The sequence below is a fragment of the Chiloscyllium punctatum genome, chromosome 30 (genome assembly GCF_047496795.1).
Source record: "Chiloscyllium punctatum isolate Juve2018m chromosome 30, sChiPun1.3, whole genome shotgun sequence".
Classification (NCBI taxonomy): domain Eukaryota; kingdom Metazoa; phylum Chordata; class Chondrichthyes; order Orectolobiformes; family Hemiscylliidae; genus Chiloscyllium; species Chiloscyllium punctatum.
Genome location: NC_092768.1, coordinates 35096564 through 35115395, shown reverse-complemented (window position 1 = coordinate 35115395; position 18832 = coordinate 35096564). Strand labels below are relative to the sequence as shown.

Genomic DNA, 18832 nt, shown 5'->3' with positions numbered 1-18832 from the left:
CCTCAAGACTGACCCTCTGACAGTATGGCACTCCCTTAGTACTGATACTCAGTGAAACATTCCCTCAGTCCTGACCCTCCATCAGTGCTGCACTCCCTCAATACTGACACTTTGATACTGCAACATTCCCTCAGTACGGACCCTCTGACAGTGCAGCACTCTCTCAGTACTGAACATCTGACTGCAGCAGTCTCTCAGTACTGACCTTCTGACAGTGCTGAAATCCCTCAAGACTGACCCTCTGACAGTATGGCACTCCCTTAGTACTGATACTCAGTGCAACATTCCCTCAGTCCTGACCCTCCAGCGGTGCTGCACTCCCTCAATACTGACACTTTGAAACTGCAACACTCCCTCAGTACTGACCATCTGACAGTACAGCACTCTCTCAGTACTGACCCTCTGACAGTGCAGCACTTCCTTGGTACTGATACTCTGGTAGTGCAATACTTACTCAGAACTGACCCTCTGACAGTGCAGCAAACCCTCCAGTACTAACACAAATACAGAGCTGCACTCCCTCAGTATTGATGACTGACAGTGCAGCACTCCCTTAGTACTGACCCTCTAACAGCGCAGCAGTCCATCAATACTGACACTCTGAGAGTGTAGCACTCCCTCAATACTGAACCTCTCACAGTGTGGCACTCCCTCAGAACTGAACATCTGACAGTGCGGCACTCTCTTCAATACTGACCATCTGACAGTGACGTTGCCTCAGTTCTGACCGTCGGACAGGGTTGCATTCCCTCAGCACTGACCTTCTGACAGTGCAACATTTCCTCAGTACTGACCCTCCATCGTAGCTGCATCCCACAGTACTGATCCTTCCACAGCATGGCACTTCCTCAGTACTGACCCTCTGACAATGCTGCACTCCCTCAGTATTGACCCTCCATCAGTGCATCATTCCCTCAGTAATGACCCTTTCACAGTGGAACACTCCCTCAGTACTGACCCTCTGACAGTGCAACACTCCCTCAGTACTGACCCTCTGACAGTGCAACGCTCCCTCAGTACTGACCCTCTGACAGAGTGGCTCTCTATCTGTACTGACCCTCTGACAGTGCAACACTCGCTTAGTACTGACCCCTTGACAGTGTGGCTCACCCTCAATTCTGACCCTCTCACAGTGCAGTCCTCCTTCAGTCCTGACCCTCTAAGTGCATGGGATTCCCTCAGTACTGACCCCCTGACAGTGCAATGCTCCCTCAGCACTGACCCTCTGGTGATGCAGCCCTCTCTCAGTAGTGACCCTCTGATCGTGCAGCACTCCCTCAGTACTGACACAACGAGAGTGCCGCATACCCTCAGTATTGACTGTCTAACAGTGTGGCACTCCCTCAGCACTGATCCTCTGACAGTACAGCATTCCCTCAGTACTGACCCTCTGACGGTGCAACACTCGCTCAGTACTGGTCCTTCGACAGTGCGGCACTCCCTCAGTACTGACCCTCTGACAGTGCGGCACTTCATCAGTGCTGAACCTCTGATACTGCAACACTCCCTCAGTACTGACTCTCTGACAGAGCAGCACTCCCTCAATACTGATCCTCTGACAGTGTGGCTCAATGTCTGTATTGAACTCTTTGACAGTGCGGTATTCCCTCAGTACTGACACTCTGACAGTGTGGCTTCCCCTCAATACTGACCCTCTCACAGTGCAGTCCTCCCTCAGTGCTGACCCTCTAACAGTGCACCTTTCCCTCAGTACTGGCCCCCTGACAGTGCAGTACTCCCTCAGTACTGACCCTCTGATTGTCCAGCATTCCCTCAGTACTGACACAATGACAGTGCTGCACTCTCTCTGTATTGACTATCTGACAGTGCAGCACTCCTTCAATACTGACCCTCCTTTCTTGCGAAACCCCCTCAGTACTGACTATCTGACTGTGCAAAACTCTGTCCTGATCCTCTGACAGTGTGGCACTCCTTCAGCACTTACCGTCTGACAGTGTGGCATTCCCTCAGCACTGACGATCTAACATTGTGGACCTCCCTCATTACTGACCCTCTGACAGTGCAGCACTCTCTCAGTACTGAACATCTGACTGCAGCAGTCTCTCAGTACTGACCCTCTGACAGTGCTGAAATCCCTCAAGACTGACCCTCTGACAGTATGGCACTCCCTTAGTACTGATACTCAGTGAAACATTCCCTCAGTCCTGACCCTCCATCAGTGCTGCACTCCCTCAATACTGACACTTTGATACTGCAACATTCCCTCAGTACGGACCCTCTGACAGTGCAGCACTCTCTCAGTACTGAACATCTGACTGCAGCAGTCTCTCAGTACTGACCTTCTGACAGTGCTGAAATCCCTCAAGACTGACCCTCTGACAGTATGGCACTCCCTTAGTACTGATACTCAGTGCAACATTCCCTCAGTCCTGACCCTCCAGCGGTGCTGCACTCCCTCAATACTGACACTTTGAAACTGCAACACTCCCTCAGTACTGACCATCTGACAGTACAGCACTCTCTCAGTACTGACCCTCTGACAGTGCAGCACTTCCTTGGTACTGATACTCTGGTAGTGCAATACTTACTCAGAACTGACCCTCTGACAGTGCAGCAAACCCTCCAGTACTAACACAAATACAGAGCTGCACTCCCTCAGTATTGATGACTGACAGTGCAGCACTCCCTTAGTACTGACCCTCTAACAGCGCAGCAGTCCATCAATACTGACACTCTGAGAGTGTAGCACTCCCTCAATACTGAACCTCTCACAGTGTGGCACTCCCTCAGAACTGAACATCTGACAGTGCGGCACTCTCTTCAATACTGACCATCTGACAGTGACGTTGCCTCAGTTCTGACCGTCGGACAGGGTTGCATTCCCTCAGCACTGACCTTCTGACAGTGCAACATTTCCTCAGTACTGACCCTCCATCGTAGCTGCATCCCACAGTACTGATCCTTCCACAGCATGGCACTTCCTCAGTACTGACCCTCTGACAATGCTGCACTCCCTCAGTACTGACCCTCCATCAGTGCATCATTCCCTCAGTAATGACCCTTTCACAGTGGAACACTCCCTCAGTACTGACCCTCTGACAGTGCAACACTCCCTCAGTACTGACCCTCTGACAGTGCAACGCTCCCTCAGTACTGACCCTCTGACAGAGTGGCTCTCTATCTGTACTGACCCTCTGACAGTGCAACACTCGCTTAGTACTGACCCCTTGACAGTGTGGCTCACCCTCAATTCTGACCCTCTCACAGTGCAGTCCTCCTTCAGTCCTGACCCTCTAAGTGCATGGGATTCCCTCAGTACTGACCCCCTGACAGTGCAATGCTCCCTCAGCACTGACCCTCTGGTGATGCAGCCCTCTCTCAGTAGTGACCCTCTGATCGTGCAGCACTCCCTCAGTACTGACACAACGAGAGTGCCGCATACCCTCAGTATTGACTGTCTAACAGTGTGGCACTCCCTCAGCACTGATCCTCTGACAGTACAGCATTCCCTCAGTACTGACCCTCTGACGGTGCAACACTCGCTCAGTACTGGTCCTTCGACAGTGCGGCACTCCCTCAGTACTGACCCTCTGACAGTGCGGCACTTCATCAGTGCTGAACCTCTGATACTGCAACACTCCCTCAGTACTGACTCTCTGACAGAGCAGCACTCCCTCAATACTGATCCTCTGACAGTGTGGCTCAATGTCTGTATTGAACTCTTTGACAGTGCGGTATTCCCTCAGTACTGACACTCTGACAGTGTGGCTTCCCCTCAATACTGACCCTCTCACAGTGCAGTCCTCCCTCAGTGCTGACCCTCTAACAGTGCACCTTTCCCTCAGTACTGGCCCCCTGACAGTGCAGTACTCCCTCAGTACTGACCCTCTGATTGTCCAGCATTCCCTCAGTACTGACACAATGACAGTGCTGCACTCTCTCTGTATTGACTATCTGACAGTGCAGCACTCCTTCAATACTGACCCTCCTTTCTTGCGAAACCCCCTCAGTACTGACTATCTGACTGTGCAAAACTCTGTCCTGATCCTCTGACAGTGTGGCACTCCTTCAGCACTTACCGTCTGACAGTGTGGCATTCCCTCAGCACTGACGATCTAACATTGTGGACCTCCCTCATTACTGACCCTCTGACAGTGCGGCACTCCCTCATTACTAATCCTCTAACAGTGTAGCACTCCCTCAGTACTGACCCTCTGAAAGTGCTGCATGCCCTCAATACTGATCCTCTGACATTGCAGCACATCCTCAGCATTGACCCTCTGACAGGGCAGCACTCCCTCAATGTTGGCACTCCAGTAGTTACAGTGCCCCTGTCAGGACTGTACATCCTTGACATTTTGTTAACTGTAGCTGACCCCGTCCTGAGTCTCGGCAGCATGAGGAAGGGTACCCATTCTGCAGTGTAGGCCATGGCAGCAGCAGCCCCTTGCCAGAGTGCCGGCAGCAGCAGGAAGGGCCCGCTTCCTGAGTGCCAGCAGTGGCGCATTCCTGCGCTAAAACGGCAGTCACAGGAGGTGGCAGCGATAGCAGTGTAAACCAGAACGAGGCATCGGCTGCCTCGGTATGGAGGGCCCAACGTCCAGTCAAATCCCACGTTGGGACCCCACATCCTTAGTGCCAACTGCATTCCCGAAATTGGCCCAGAGCAGCCTCATGGCAGTGACGATGTCGGTTCAGGCAAGATTTTGTTGAATAACGTTGACATGGTTTCAGTGATGGCCGCGAGGTTCGAGGATGTACCTGAAAGTGAAAGCAATGACATTATAGTGAAGGGATCTAGGTGTCCTTTTGGTTGTTTTTTTTATTTCTGCTTCTGTTTTCAATCCTGTCCCTTGTGTATTCAGATGCCATCAGAGCATGTTGACTCTGTCCCCTTTTCCTCTTCCTGTGACAATATAATTTAAATCAAAATCTAAACTTCTAAACCTAATGCTGCAACCCAGCTCTGTTGTTCTGGATTATGACCTTAGGTCTCCAGAAGGCATGTGGTTGTCGTTGCATTTGTATTTTTGTAAAATCGCTCGTGATGCAGGTGGACTGAAGGAATGAAATGAGGGACCGATCATTCACCCAATGCAATTTTGTTTGACCCAGAGTTGCAGCAATGAACTTCCCATCTGGGTAATACAATTTGGACAAAACATCTGAGAGATTTCTCATCAGCTTGCCTTCTATATTGTCAGAGTCTCAAACAAAGACGGTGGTCATTTCCCCTTCCACTGAAAACATTTCCCATCAATGCCTTGACCGAGCTCTGGTCTGATCAATTGTGTTGTGAACATAATCTGTAAGTATCTTAAATTAAGCAGCACTGGCCTGTCTCAGAGAGAGATCAGCTCACAATCACCTTCACTAAATCACTGCACATTGCAGGCTTAACTTTCAGCCTCCATAGTTTGTCTCCGGAAATAGATTCTCTTTGTCAAAACCGAGCTGGAAGATAAAAACGCATGAGCTTCAGAATTTGTTTCTCTAAGAAGTCAAGTGAATCTCATTGGGGAATACGAAGTGAGGCTAGGTGAGGCTGGATTGACTCAGTCACTAGTCAAAGCCCAATTCGAAAGGAGAATGTTTACATGTGTTTGTGAGGTGATGACATCCTCTGTGCAATCGCTGTGATTGATAGCCCATCTACCATTTTAAACAGGCATGCTTCCATTAGTAGCATTACGTGTCTGAAGTACATCCCTTTTACAGCATTCGCTGTACCCACTTGGCAGTGGATACAATTTATTTGATAACACCTCCCAAACCCACCCCTCCCACCGTCCTGGAAGGGCAGGGACTGTAGTTTTATGAGAAAACACCATTACTTCTAAATTCCCCTTTGACCCATGCTATCCTGGGGCTGTGCAGTATCTCCTGTTTAAAAGCAAGGTCTCTCTCATTCCTGGAGTTATCATTTTAAATTCAAAGAGGATGCAGTCTTTTAAGGTGACTTTGTAAAGTAACAGTGGTGGAACCACACCTTTTGATTTACCACCTTTACCACCTTGAGTGATGTAACTCAAGGAGATCAAAATGGAAGTGAGCATTCTGCACTGTTGGGGTCTAGGCACAGGCTGTGTCTGGACATTACTATATCTGTATATGTTTGCCTAACTGTAAATAAATACAGCAGTTTGCTTCAACTAAATAGAATCCAGGTACTTCAGCGGTGTTAGATAATTGTGTTTTAATAATACAAGAACTCTATGACAAGTGTTTAAACCCTCCAGTTGCAGGACCGAGGCACATGAACCTGTTTGGATCCCAGCTGGAGGAGTCTAGTCACTGCATTTTAGACAAAATATCAGTTCTTGAAGAAGGTGCAAAGGAGATTTACAAGAATGGTGCCAGGAATGAGGAACTTCAGTTAATGTGGCAAGAATCTGCAATATTCCACCTTAGAACAGAGCAGTTGAAGTGGAAGTCTGGTGGGGATTTTCATAATCAGAAGAGGTTCAATAAAGTAAATAAGCATCAACTATTTCCGCTATCTGAAGGAATTAGAGAACACAGGTTTAGGTAATTGGACCCAAAGGCAATACAAGCAAAACATTTTTCTTTACCCAGTGAGTAATATGATCTCAAATATGTTGCTTGAAAGAATGATGAATACATGTTTGATAATAATTTTCAACCAGTAATTGGATAAATATTAAATGTGGGATAAGTATGGGCAAATATGGCTAATTGAAGAGCTCTTTCAGCCAATCAGTACTGACAGGATGGGTCATATGGCCTCCTACTGTGAAACAACTTTCTATGATTCTAACCTGGATGTCGAGTTACATTTCTGCCCTGATTAATTCTTTCCTCTTTGTTTAGGGCACAAAATCCAGTCGATTATTCATTATTTAAATGATATTGAATGAAGCCTTCCACTGCTGGAGGATTATCAATGCTTTGTGAAAGATCTGAACCAGTTTCAATGTGACTCTCAGCGTGAACCAGGTACCCGATGAATAATTCAGCTCTGTCACAGAGACAGAGACAAATAATGAGCAGCTCCTCACCTCTGGTATCGTTTATCTCCGTTCCTGCTCTTTAAAGGTGGCTCCCGGTGAGATTTGCCCACATCGTACTCTCTCACTTAACACAAAACTGATTCATGTATGGAAAATACTGAGGGAAGATATAAATGAGAATGAACTTATTTTCACTCGAACGATACATTCTGAGGGATGAGCAGGTACAAATGTTTAAAGGTCAGGACAAAACGTCATGGAATTCTGCAGCACTGAATCAGGCCATTCAGCCCATTTTCCCTGTGTTTTAAAGAATCAATACAACGCTTATGTAGTTACCCATACCCCTGTAATTTTTTTTCGCTTTCATCCCTATATCCAATCACAATATAACCGGGGCAGCAAACAGGGAGGAATGTGTGGAATTGGGAGCAGGCTGTTCAGCCCTCCAAATGCTGTTCCATTCATCTTTTCTGTTTCTTTTAAATTGATTAGATTAGATTCCCTACAGTGTGGAAACAGTCCCTTTGGCCCAGCTTGACCACATTGACCCTCCAAAGAGTAATCCACCCAGACCTATTTTCCTCTGACTAATGCACTTAACACTATGCTAGCATACAAACTAACACTATGGGCAATTTAGTCTAGCCAATCCACCCCAACCGGCACATCTTTGGACTATGGGAAGAAACCGGAGCACCCTGAGGAAACCCACGCAAACACAAGGAAAATGTGCAAACTCCACACAGACAGTCACCCGATGCTGGTATCGAACCTGGGTCCCTGGCACTGTGAGGCAGCAGTGCTAACCACTGACCACTGACCCAACATGTCACCCATTCCTGATGAAGGGCTCTTGCTTGAATTGTCAATTCTTCTGCTCCTCGGATGCTGCCTGACCTGCTATGCTTTTCCAGCACCACATTATATTTAACTTACTTAGTTCACCCTGTTCTGTTTATCCCCTTCTTTGAGTCCTTCTTCCTCACTGGGGTGTAGCTTTGCTGCGAGTCATAAACGTTTTTTTTAAATCTGCCCTTGTTCCTCAACCATCTTTCCAATTCAACATTTTTCCCAGTCCACTCCAGCCAACTCAACCATTGTCCCGTTGTGTAAATATATTTCTTTATATTTTGTTCAGTTTTATTTTTCAACTCAAAGTTCTGACTCTCAACTTGAATGCTAATTTCTACTATGCTATGGTCACTCTTCTCTCGGGGGATATCGTACTTTGAGATCATTTATCAAACCTGCCTCTTTACACATTACCAGATCCACAATAGCCTGATTCCTTGTTGGATCTATAATTCCAGAAAACTGCCCCAAATTGGCTCTATAATTTTTTTTCTCATACTGCCTTTGTCAATTTAATTTCCCCCCTTTACATGAAGATTAATGTGCTGCTTTTTTTTACATACTCTTATTATGTGTGATTAATTCTCGGTTCCACTGTGCACCTACTGTTAAGGGGCCTTTAAACTACACCCAACTGTGTCTTCTTCTTCTTGTTATTGCTTACTTACACCCGTATAGACACTACATTGCCTGATCCTCAATCATTTTTTGCTATTGTATGATTCCAACCTGCACTGACACATCCAACCCATCACCTGCCCTTTCAAATACATGAATGTTCAGTTTTGATCTCCTTATGACCATATCTCCATCATGACGATAAGACTGCATCCATTAACCTTTATTTGTGCCATTAATTCCTTTATTTTATGGAAAATATTGCACACAGACAAGCAAAGGGCTATTCGGCTTGTCTTTCCACCATTCTTTATTCCTGTTTACCCTATTTGTTGCTGCTTTCTTAGACTTGGATACTATGTCCTTCCTTGCATATCACAATCAAAGCAGTTGACTCCAATCCTTTTACTTTGTAAGTCTATATGTACACCATTCCTGAGCACCTCCCTTCACCCAACTTATTTAAAGTCCTCTCCACAGGCTGAATTATTCAATTTGCCAAGACCACTGGCTCCAAGCATGGATCAAGTGAAGCCTGCCTAATTGGATCAGCTCCCTTCCAACCCAGTATTAGCATCAGTGCCCCATGAACTGATATTCATATCTCCCCACTCTGATCTTTAAGTCACACATTTAACTCCTTGACATAATGTATCCTGAGGAGAAAATGAGGGCTACAGATGCTGGAGATCAGAGTCAAAAAGTGTGGTGCTGGACAAGCACAGCCGGTCAGGTGACGTTTTGAGCATCAACTCTTCAATAGGCATTCCTGATGAAGAGCTTATGTTTGAAATGTCGACTCTCCTGCTCCTCAGATACTGCCTAACCGGCTGTGCTTTTCCAACACTACACTTCTATAATTTACCCTGATCCAGCTTACCCGTGGCTTAGACATTGATTCAGAGTGTATCACCTGAGAGTTTTGCTTTCGGTCCAGCTCCTAAATGCTCAAAATCTTTCAAAAGAATCTCCCTTTCTGGTTCCATTGATGTAATTGTGGATGATGAAGACTGGGGTCCTCCCCACTTGGCACGTTGACCTCCAGTACTGAAGCAATGACCTTCACCTTAACTAAAGGCAGGAGTTTAACTAAAGTAGGAGGCTTGAATGAATAGCTTGAAGGAGATGAAGGAAGCACCATTTCTTAGGAAACTCTGGATCTTCAGTTTCAGGCAGCTAAAGACAAATTCACTAATGATGGAACCATTAAAAAGAATCCAGGATATTTTTCTTTTAACTCCTCAGTTCCCTGGTCTTCCTTTGGCTTCTCCACAATAGAGGTCTCAGAGGGTAATGGGTTGGGGGAGATTGAAATAGCGCGGTCATGAGGCCATTCCAGCAATTTGAACAGAAGGATGAGAATTTGAAAATCAAGACTGAATTTAACATGGGACCAAAGTTGGTTAGTCAGCACTGACAGTGGGGTTGTGCTTGGGGCAAGTTCAGACCCATCCTGAATGCGTCTCAAATTTGAACTTGATATGGTCTACTGTTTCTCAATTGATTGGAGTAACTATACTTCAAAAGCCCATCATCGGCTGCAAAATATCTTGAGGTGGTGAAAGGTGTTATGGAAATGCAAATGTTTTGTTTCTTTTTTGCTTCAGATTTTGATTCTGCAGGGACCCCTTTCAACAAACTGCCTGAGATCAAAAACCTCTCCCTCCCCAACAATCGATGCTGCATCAATCTCAGTACAAAGGCTCCCATTGTCAAGGTTTGTACACTGAGGATGATAACGTTCTTTGTACACACAGAAACAAAGCTCTCTTCTCTCTCCAGTGTCTGCTCAGATTACAGAACGCATATTCAGAAGTGATGACAATTTAATACTTCGGTCACGGAGGAAACTCGGCTATTTATTCCTGTAAATGTTCCGGACACAGAGTTTAATGTTTCTGTTATCTGGAAGCTGCTATTTTGTCCTCACAGCTTAATTAGCCAAGAGTCAGGATCGAGGGTCAGCGTAGTGTAAATGAGGCTAATAAATGAAACCAGTTTCAGTGACTGGGACACAAATGTGTGCTCATTCAGCCTATCCAATCTCTCAGAGAAAATCCATCCTCTGCTGAGTCTATTCGTGGAATTGATGAAACTAAAGGATTGCATGCCAGTGATTTGAGAACTCATTAACGAGGAGACCTTCGTAAACAGAGTCAGCAGGGAGACTGGGAGCTAACATCAGTCTCCAGCAGCACTTTACAATGATCATTCTGCTAGAGAGAAACAGCAGTCGCTGTGTGACAGGGTCTGGGACATAGGGGACAGAACCAAAAAAATCAGAGCCAGGCCACTCAAGGTGAGGGAGGAGTACAGAAATGCTTCTTCTCACGAAGAATGGTAGAAAAATGGACATCTTTCCCACCAGGAACAGTATGTCAGCTCAATTCATAATGCTAAATCTTAAGGTGATGCAGTTTCTGTATCCAAACTGACTTAAGGGCCGGCCAGCCAAAATAGTGGAGTTAGAACACAGGTCAGCCATGATGGAAAGGCTGAATGTTGGAAAAGTTTAAAGGAGATTACTGATGCTGTCCTGCACATATGCTCATTTAAATATGGAACAGTTTTGAGAGGCTGAATAACTCCCTTTTCCGATGAATGTTGAGCATTTTCGGGAGAGTTCGCAGTCTCCTCTTGACACTGCAACGATGGACACTGACAGTCTGCCAGGTTTATTGTCATTTGATATTTCTTCAGTGAGTCTGGGATAACGTATAATAAGGATTAAAGGAAATGAAATGGAATACAGGGTTATGCGAACATAATCTGAGCCTCAATCCTCGAGCAGATTGAAATAAAGAAGGAATGAAATGAATATCTCTGCCGAAAGATTGAACGGAAAAAGAGGATGAATCACATATAACCTTGGCCCAGGAATTTTCGACTCAGGTAGTTTTTGGTCTGTTTATTGCCATCTCTCGCAGATTATATTGTTTCTGAGCAGAATTCAATTGAAAGATAAGGTGAAGCAAAAATGATTTGTGCCTTTATCCTGGGAAATCGACCCAAGGTACTTCATGGGGGGAGCGTCAGATGCAAACTGAGCCACAGAGATATGAGAGCAGGGAGTGGAAGCGTGATCACTGAGGTAAATGTCTGCCTTTCCTAAATACTTTCTGCATTAGGAGTTATTTCTTACTCTGCCATGGGAGAAGAAGCTCGTTGTTCTGTCATTATCTTGTAAATGAGATTCAGATAAGTTCCACCTTGAATGTTCAACATCGGACAGGAGGTGATGGTAAGCTTCATAAAATATCATTTTGCAGGTGTTCTGAGAGACATGGTTGATGGCAAGAAGTGTGACAGAATCAGACAAGAAGTTCAGCAAGGTACAGGAGCATCTCACACCAAGTTTCATGCTTTCCATAAGCGATAGAGTAACAAGCATTGACCAGTAGCTAGTTGCCGATTAAGGTGCTTTATTGTTTGTTAAGCCTGGTTAGTGGCCTAATTTGTCTGACTAATATTCAGCTTTCTAGCTTCTCAACCACGCCAAGCAAGTTAGGTAGGGAGAAAGCACAACCTGGCAACTTGGCAAACTGGACTCACTGCCTACGCTGAATGACCTCTGTGTTGGACACCTGGCACCCATTTCCCAGGGCATGTTCTACAGGCACTGGCCTCATACCTCTCACATTGACAAGGCACTGGAATCTAATGTATGCGAGCCTGGAAGAACCCTCCTGGCACATCTCCTGTCCACTTTCAGGACAATTTTCCACACTGTGCAATTGGCAGCACTGCCAACTAGCATTGTAATTCTGCAACAAAGATGCTTTACATTCGAGGGCACATACGCAGCACTGGACTACATCTACAGATTCTTCTCTCAAAATGATACAACTCACTTCCTTTGACCCTACCTGGAATCTAACTGAATCCCTCCCTTGCATGGCCTTGCTGTTTTCATGTTTCGCTCTCAGGCAGAAATGGAGGCTCATTTCGAGTATGTGCTGCCTGGCCATTTAAAACAGATACAAACGATGGAAGCATGTTGTCATTGACATCAGGTCTCAGTCAAGGGGAACATAGAGGCTTTGAGACATACAGCACGGAAACAGACCCTTCAGCTCAACTCGTCCTTGCCAAATAGATTTCATAAATTGAATAGTTCCTATTTGCCTGTGTTTGGCTCATATCCTTAAAAACCTTTCCTCATCTATGTACCTGTCCAAATGTCTTTTAAATGCTGTAATTTTACTCACTTCTACCACTTATTGGGAAGTGGGTAGGGAAGCAGAGACAGAGTGAATGAGAGATAACAGAGATAAGATCATGTCACTAATGCTGACTGAATGACTTTAATCAGGGTGGCAAACTCGGACCAAGCTGGCAAGGTCTGGTGTGGTGCTCTCCACTGCTGGTCCTGGGGGAAGAGAGAGTCTCATATTTGCACCACCCCCCTCAGCAAGACTTCCAGGTCTGTGCCCATACAGTGGTGCATTGATGTCTTCCTGTTCTAAATGTCCTGGGCAAAAATCAGGAACAGTGAACAGCAGCACCAGACTGTCAGCATCTGTCTGGTCATTCATCAGGCTTTTAAAGATGAGGGTGACATGAGAGACTAATTCAATGGCTTACCTATTTGTGATGGTCCTCCCCTGGAAAATAAGAAGATACCGTAGAGTTATATGCACAGAAACAGGCCCTTCAGCTCACTGGTCCATGCCAACCAAATTTCCTAAACTGAACTAGTCCCACTTGCCTGCATTTGGCCTTTATCCTTCTAAACCTTTCTTCTCCATATAACTGTCCAAATGTCTTTTAAAGTTGGAATTGTACACACTGCTAACACTTCCTTTGGCAGCTCGTTCCATATACACAGCATCCTCTGCGTGAAAAAAGTGCCCTTCAGGTTTCTTTTAAATCTCTCCCCTCTCACCCTAAACCTATACCCGCTAGTTTTGCACAGCCCCATTCTGGGGAAAAGACCTTGCCCCTCATGGTTTTATAAACTTCTCTAAAGTCATCCCTTCAGCCTCCTACACTCTAGGGAAAATAAATTTCAACCCATCCAGCCTCTCCTTATAACTCATAATCCTTGTAAGATGGAGAGTCTTGTGGAAGCTGAGGACAAGTAAATTATGTGGCCTGGTGATTCAAGACCTTCTATGGTGACAAAAAGGTGTTGCATGTGTGAGGGAGAATCAACCATGCTGGCTATGTGCTATGAGCAGAATGACTTTGTGACTGCCGTGCCATTATGCTGCCAGTGAGGGACGCTTCTGAGCAACCGATGCTTGTCTGCAGTCTTTAGATATGGTGTGTATGTCAAGGGATGAGGGTCTTTCCATGGATACCGCATAATAATGGGTTATTCCAGGAATAGCACATGGTAAGATGAAGGTAGACAAGGGGAATGCCATAGAGATGAGAGTTGTTAATAAATGAGGTGGGTTTGGTAAGAAGCAATGAGAAATCTTGGTGAGACCACACCTGGAATATTGTGTGCAGGATGTTATGGCTATGGAAGAAGCGCAGTGGAGGTTTACCAGACTGACCCCTGGGAGGGCAAGACTGAGATTGGAAAAGAGACTGGATTGGTTCAGACTATGGACACGGAGCTTAAGAAGAATGAGGGAGGACCTCAAAGAAACTCCTAAATTTCTAGCAGCATTAGACAAGGTAAATGCAGGAAGGACATTCCGGATGTTCAAAACCAGGGGTCACAGTCGAAGGATGTGAGGTCAACTATTTAGGATTGTAATGAGGAGAAATGTCTTCACCCAGAGATTGGTGACCCTTTGGAATTCTCTGCCACAGAAAGTGACTGAGACCAAAACATTGAATGTTTTCAAGAAAGAGAAAGATGTGTTTCTTCATGCAAATGGGATCAATGGGTATAAGGGGGAAATGGGAACAATTGAATAGTCAGCCACTATCATATTAAATTGCAAAAGCAGGGCAAAATGGCCTATTCTGGCTCCTATTTTTCTATGTTGTAAAGAAAAGGTGGAGATCAATAACTATTAAGGATGTGATACAAAAAAAGGATTTCTTGAAGCATTGAATGATGGAGCAGGCTCAAAGGGCCAAATGGCTACTTTTCTCTGTATTTTCAGTGTATCAAGATTTGCTCACAAAGACTTGAAGCAGCTCACGTTAAGGCAGAAAAACATAATGTTCAGCCCAGTGATGCCTTTTCAACCATCGAATATTCTTGCTGACTTGTGGTCAGCTTCTCTGAAGAATGATAAAGAACTGACATGCTGTTTAGTCTGAATCTCATCGGTAAACCAGTCCCCACACCAATGTCGATGGCACTGACAGCTTATTCGAATGGCTTCTCGTAATTCAGATCAGCTAAAACTGGTGCAGTTTTCAGCACAGCTTCCAGGTTTTCACAGGCATTCTTGCACTCCTGCATTCATTCAAATGTTCCACTGTATTTCGACAAGTTAGTTTAAGTGATAGTATTAGAGTCATAGTGTTTTACAGCATGGAAGCAGAGCCATTGGTTCAACTTGTCCATGCCAACCAAATTAATCCAGTCGCATTTGCCAGCATTTGGCCCGTTTTCCTTTCAACTTTCCTAATCATGTACCCATCCAGATGGTATTTCAATGTTGTAATTGTACCAGCCTCCACCATTTCGTCTGGCAGTTATTCCATTCACACACCACACGCTGTGTGAAAAAGTTGCCCCTTAGGTCCCTTTTAAATCTTTTCCCTCTCACCTTAAACCTCTGCCATCTAGTTTTGGATCCCCTATTCTGAGAAAAAGACCTTGGCTGCTTACCCTATCCATACCCCTCACGATTTTTTAATTGACCTCAATAAGATCATCCCTCAGTCTCTGACACTCCAGGGAAAATAGCCTCAGCCTATTCAGCCTCTCCCTATAGCTCAAACCCTCCAACCCTGATAATATTCTTGTAAATATTTTCTGCCCTTCTCAAGTTTATCAGCATCCTTCCTATAACAGGGAGACCAGAACTAAATGCAGGATTCCAAAAGTGGTCTCACCAATGTCCTGTACAGCTGCAATATGACTTCCCAACTCCTCTCTTCAATGCACAAACCAGTAAAGGCAAGTGTACCAAACACCTTTTCACTAACCTGTTCACCTGTGACTCTACATTCAAGGAACGGTGAACCTGCACCCTTAGGTCTTTTTGTTCAACAACACTCCCCAGGACCTTCCATTAAGTGTATAAGTCTTGCCCTGATTTGCCTCACCAAAATGCAACACCTCACATTTATCTAAATCAACTCCATCTGCCACTCTTCAACCCATCGGCCATTGGCCCATCTGATCAAGGTCCTGTTGTACTTTGAGATAGCCTTCTTCGCTGTCCACTACACTACAAATGTTGGTATCATCTGCAAACATCACTGAAATCTAAAGTAATTTTGCAGTAAAATCCACTCATGCCAACTTAACACAAAATGTGTCGGGCATGGGCGAGTCCAAAATAGACCTTACTTACCCTTCTGTCATTGCTACTTGTTCTTGTCTCGGAGTATAGCCCAAATATATCAGTTTGGCTTTGGTAAATTCACTCTTAACTAGATTTATTATTCAATTGGCTTTGTGCAGCTGATAAAATTATTCTGTGGTGTAATTGTTCTTCCCAAGTTTGGCTAAAAATAGAAATCAAACTGTAGATCTAAACAAGAGTCAGATAGCCATTCAATAACTTTCTTGGTTAATCATTGGAAAATTGCTGATGCATTTTTCATTGCATGCAGTGTGCCTTAGCATTACTAAAGACCATACATTATTACAAAAGCCGATATTTCTTTAGCTCTCTCAGTCAACAGAGTTTGCCAATATCCTTTTAGCAAGTCAATTTTTTTTGACAAGTCATGCGTGTCCAATTTGTTCAATATAAAACTCCAATCTTGGAATCAGATATGTGTCCACTTTTGTTACCATGTTGATTTTGCAATAATCAATCCAGAATTTTGCCAACCATCCCATTTTGGCACTTTCACGATCGTTAGCTCCAGTTACAATGACTCGGTTCAATACTGTCATTGTCCATCATGAACTTAATCTCTTTCTTCCTTTGAGCTACTCTTTCTGGATTGAGTCTGTAATGAGATTGTTTTATAAGTAATGCAGCCCCTACATCTACATCTTGAGTAGCCAAAACAGTTTTCCTGACCACTTCAGACAAATTGATTTATGATTCTCTAATAACCTTTGTAATTCATTTCAAAAGTTTTCTGGAATATAAAATAGATGCTGTGTAAATTTTTTGCACACCTGTATCATCCAGTTTAATTGCTGGAGTGTAGCCTTTTGTATTTATCATTTCAAATTCATTCTCCAATTGTTCTGATATTTCAATTTCATTCCTGATTGTTTTCACTACCAGAAGTACACTTCTGTCTGTCCTGACTATCCCTGTCATAATATCTCTTTATCATATTAACTTGACACACTCATGGTTAAAACCATTGTGATTGACCAAAACATTTTTGTGTCAGATGTACTGATTTCATAATTCATAGAAGTGAGTTTCTTTCTGGGTTGATACAATCAGTGTACCTTGTTTTCAATAGTTCCATGGAAACAGCTAACAACATTAATACTTTTTTGCTAGCTACAAATTCCTAGGCCATCTTTTCTGGTCTGGTTTTTAATTATTTGATATCCACCCTTCAAATGTTTTTTATTGACCTTACATGCTTCTCGTTGAAGTTCTGGAACTTTGATTCATCAATTTCCCTTTAATTGATGTAAGTAGCCCTCTCGCCTTTTGTCCATAATTTAGTTCAAAAGGACAAAACTTTGTGGACTCATTTGAAACACTCTGAATTGCAAATAATAACAAAAGAAATTCTTTATCCCAATTATTGAGACAGTCTTGATAATGAGTTCTCATTACGTTCCTCAAAGTTTGTTGCCAGTGTTCCAATATACCTTGAGATTGAGAGTGATAAGCCGAAGTTGTAAATTGTTTTATTCACAAACAGGACATAATTTCTTTGAATAAATGTGGCATAATATTGAACGCTTGGTCTGTTGTATTTTTTTGGGTAATCCATATGTTGTAAACAATTCAATGACGTTTTTCGTTGCCACATTTACAATACTGCTTCTCTGCAGGCATAACTTCAATGAAATCTTGTCGAAACATCTGGAATTGTTTTAGATAGGGACGCTGTGCCATCAATGATGGCCCTGCTCAATGGTTCTTCAAAAAATGGTATTGATATTAAAGATACAAGTTTACTCGAGGGCGTTGAAATGTGTCACATGCCTGGCAAAACCTAACCACAACTTTACACAATCCTGGACAATACACATATTTAAATATTCTAACCTGGATTTTGTTAATTCCTAAGTAATCTGACAATTTTTGTGGGACAATTGTAAAAGTTTGTTCCAATAATAAGATGGGACCTTTTCAGTTACTGTTTAGAATACTGTACTGAATAACTGTATCTACAAACCATCTGTCTGTTTCTTAGTCTCTTTATCTTCCTCTCTGATTCTAACGCTCTTGCTACAGCTTCTCCATTCCACAATTCCCCAACTGTGTATGACCTTTTTGAAAGCTTTGCTTTCTGTTGATCATTCTTCTGACAAAATGGAGTACGCAGTCAGAGCTATACCTGTCAAAATATTCTGTTACAATAAAGTCCAAACATCTATTGGCCACTTCATCTGTCCAGCTACCTCCTCAAATGAGGTAAAATATATATCAACCTCATCCTCATTAAATCAGGCAGCAAGCTTAGTTTCTTGGTTAAATCAAATCCTCATTGGAATCAGAGTAATTGACCGAGATATCATCTCTGCTTTCCTTCCTAATTCAGTTCTTTTTATATTCTCTGATGTTCCCTAAGCTTCCTATCTCTTTGAATTTCAAGTTTCTTCTAGTAAACTTCCTTTTTCTCTCCCTCTCCAATTGTTTTTTTTTTCTGTCTCCTCATTTTCCATTTTCATCTGCTTTTCTTTTTCCTCAATTACCATTATTCTATGTTTTTCTTATAACTCTTTTCATTCCTGTTGTGATTAGAGCAAGGTTAACCAGGTGGATGTCATTGGGTACCAGTTCCCTGATGGGGACTGTTAATTTGGACCTATCTGGGAGCCCTGGCTGACAGATACACAAAAAGCATTCTCCTCACTCAAGGAGATTGGCTCTGAGCTAACTGGTCAGAGTCCATGCACTCACCATGTGTAAATAAAGGGTGACTTAGTGATGGGATTCCAGCCTCCACTGAGTTATTTCAGTAGTGGCAAGAGTGAACAGTCCACTCCTGAAGAAACTTTGTTCACAACAATCATCTTTGAGTTGGGGCAAGCATTTCTGGCATAATGCCTTTATTTGGGAAGATTGAATCATTTGACCCTGCCATCAATAGCTGGGCCCAGCATGTGGAAAGAATGTATTACTTTTTCCTGGGCAAATGACACTGGAACAGGTGAAAAGCAATGATTGATTTTTCTGCCTGTGTCCAGACTC

The 18832-nt window shown here is 43.8% G+C and overlaps 1 protein-coding gene across 1 annotated transcript in view; it reads left to right on the top strand.

The window, feature by feature from the left end:
• The first annotated feature begins 11203 nt into the window (after positions 1-11203).
• Positions 11204-18832, top strand: part of LOC140455410 (netrin-G1-like) — a 109083-nt gene continuing 101454 nt past the window's right edge. The window contains exon 1 of the mRNA XM_072550245.1: positions 11204-11297. The gene's annotated coding sequence lies outside the window, so the exon portion shown is untranslated. The remainder of the gene's footprint in view (positions 11298-18832) is intronic.